This window comes from Etheostoma spectabile, chromosome 15 (assembly GCF_008692095.1).
Source record: "Etheostoma spectabile isolate EspeVRDwgs_2016 chromosome 15, UIUC_Espe_1.0, whole genome shotgun sequence".
In the NCBI taxonomy this organism is placed as follows: domain Eukaryota; kingdom Metazoa; phylum Chordata; class Actinopteri; order Perciformes; family Percidae; genus Etheostoma; species Etheostoma spectabile.
This window is the reverse complement of record NC_045747.1, coordinates 31,604-34,439: the sequence shown is the minus strand read 5'-3', so window position 1 is coordinate 34,439 and position 2,836 is coordinate 31,604. Positions and strand designations below refer to the sequence as shown.

Sequence of the window (2,836 nt, the reverse complement as noted above, 5' to 3'; positions counted from 1 at the left end):
GTAGAGCTGTGACCTTCCGTTAGCCTGGCTACAGAGCTGAAAAGAAACCTGGGGTTGTTCCTATTTTCCTCTATTAACGACGAGTATTACGCTGCTCTGGCATTACGGAGGGCCTTCCTATACGTTTTAAGACTATCTTGCCAGAGAAACTCGCAAATTAAAGCAAATATCACGGAAAACTTGAGAAGATTTGGCGTTCCACCAAATTCGGAAAATTCTCGTTTTAACTGGCAAGATAGTCTTAAAACGTATAGGAAGGGCCTCCGTAATGCCCCAGAGCAGCTAATACTCGTCGTTAATAGAGGAAATAGGAAACACCCCAGGTTTCTTTTCAGCTCTGTAGCCAGGCTAACGGGAAGGTCACGCGTCTACTGAGCCAAGTATTCCCAGAGCTCTTAGTAGTAACAATTCAGGAGGTCTTCAATGATAAAATTATAACTATTAGAAGCTAAATTCACCAAGACCTGCCTTAACTGGCATTGACTTATCTCTAAATTAGGAACTTCAGAAAAGCTGTAAAACCAGATATGTTTTGACATGCTTTGCTTCACTTGATCTTTATCAATTTAATTCAATTATTCCTTCATCTAAAAACCATCAACCGCCTTTCAGACCCCATCCCAAATAGGCTACTTAAAGAAAGTTTTACCATTACTCAACACTTCTCTACTACAATCTATCTTTATTAACAGGATAATGTACACAGCACTTAAAGTAGCTGTAATAAAACCTTTTCTGAAAAAGCCCAACCTTGATCCAGATGTTAAGCCAAACTATAGACCTATATCAACCTTGATCCAGATGTTTTAGCCAAACTATGGACCTACATCAACCTTCCATTTCCTCTAAGACTTATTACGGAAAGCAGTCACCAAACAGTTGTGTGACTTTCTGCATAGCAACAGCTTATTTGAGGATTTTCAGTCAGGATTTAGAGTTCATCATAGTACAGAGACAGCACTTGTGAAAAATTACTAATGACTCCTAATTGCATTAGACAAAGGACTTATCGCTGTACTTGTGTTTTAGATCTTAGTGCTGCATTGATACCATTGACCACCATATCTTATTACAGAGATTGGAACATTAATTGGCATTAAAGGGACTGCTCTAAACTGGTTTAAGTTATTTATCAGACGATCTCAGTTGTTTCATGTTAACGATGAATCCTGTGCACGCAAAAGTTAGTTATGGAGGTCCCACAAGGATATGTGCTCTGTCCAATCCTGTTCACTTATATATGCTTCCTTTAGGCAATATTATCAGGAAGCACTCCATAAACCTCATTTTATGCAGATGATACTCACTTATACTATCAATCAAAGCCGGATGAAATAATCAGTTAGCTAAACTTCAAATGTGCCTTCAGGATATTAAAACCTGGATGACCTGTAATTTTCTAATGTTAAACTCAGATAAAACTGAAGGTTATTGCTCTGGGACCCAAGCACCTCCGTGATGCATTATCCAAAGAGATAGTTAATTGAATGGCATCACCCTGGCCTCCAGCCCCAACCCTGGCACTCCAGCAACACTGTGAGGAATTGGGAGGTATTCTTGATCAGGACATGTCCTTTAATCAGGGTATGTACAGCAATCCTTTAGTTAAAAAGTACTTTTTAAGACCTTTTTTACTACCTTCAGAATCTTTTTTTTAAAACCATCACGACACTGGATTGCAAGTGTTAATCAGCGACTTTCTATTATTTACACAGATTTTGACATTTATAACATACAGAAATGAATAGATTAGAGACAACATATCATTAACAACATATTGCACTATTTGTTTCACTTGGTAAATAAAAGTAAAACAAAACTAATAATGGGCAATGGAGAGAATGGATGGTTCCAGCACAATGGCGTTTTTTGAAGAACGATGCTAATCCAAATCCGAGATGTACCCGATTTGTTTTTACCACAAGTGAATTACTTCGCGATGTCAGGTCGGAAAAACATTCTTTAAACAGCTCTGAAATTCCTTCATTTGAGTTAATGAGTGGTGGTAACTGCAGTGTTAGAGCCTCCGCGCGCAGTGTGGGGTGGCGCCATGGCCATCCGGAGGTCAGACGTGCATGGAGCCGTAGCGTTGGCTAAAGTGGCACTAATTTGCGCGGTGGTGGTGGAGGTGCAGCCGCACAGGACAGCTGATAATTAACTGCTCTCTCTGAGCACGCATTCCATTTTAGTTTAGTGGATTGCATATGCGACCGAAAGGGTTAGCTCCCATCCAGTTGACATGATGTTTTTTTACACACCGAACAATAAGCCTGCCTGTTATTCCCTACTACAGGCTGCAGTAGTCCTTAAACTCTGGGTTGTTCACACAGTTTTCACATCAGAGAAAACTTTCATTTGCCCATAAAGTAAGGGGACCAGATTCTCAGACAAAACCCAGGGACAATTTCAGCTCAAAAGTGTATTTACCTCCAAAACAAGTAAGTTTGGACTTTTGTAAAACTTAAAACAAGGACACTAGACCTAAAACTGTTCTCATTAGGGGCTAAGCTCCCCAACCCCCCCAGGTCTGATCCTAGACCCACCCCTGTGCTACTTCCTACTCCACTCCACCTCAGGGGAATGTTTCAAGTAGAGAAAGTCCTAATCATTTCAAGATAAAAAAGTTCCTAATATTTTGAAGATAGAAAGTCTTAATATTTCAAAATAGAAAGTCCTAATAGTCCTAATATTTCAAGCTAGAAAGTCCTAATATTTCAAGAGAAAGTCCTAATAGTCCTAATATTTCAAGATAGAAAGTCCTAATATTTCCAGATAAAGTCCTAATAGTCCTAAATTGTCAAGATAGAAAGCTAATATTCAAGATAGAAAGTGTACA

At 39.2% G+C, this 2,836-nt stretch overlaps 1 protein-coding gene across 1 annotated transcript in view; it reads left to right on the top strand.

Moving 5' to 3' along the window:
- LOC116703639 (MAGUK p55 subfamily member 2) overlaps window positions 1-2,836 on the top strand; it is a 99,225-nt gene that overhangs the window by 84,655 nt on the left and 11,734 nt on the right. The window lies entirely within an intron of this gene.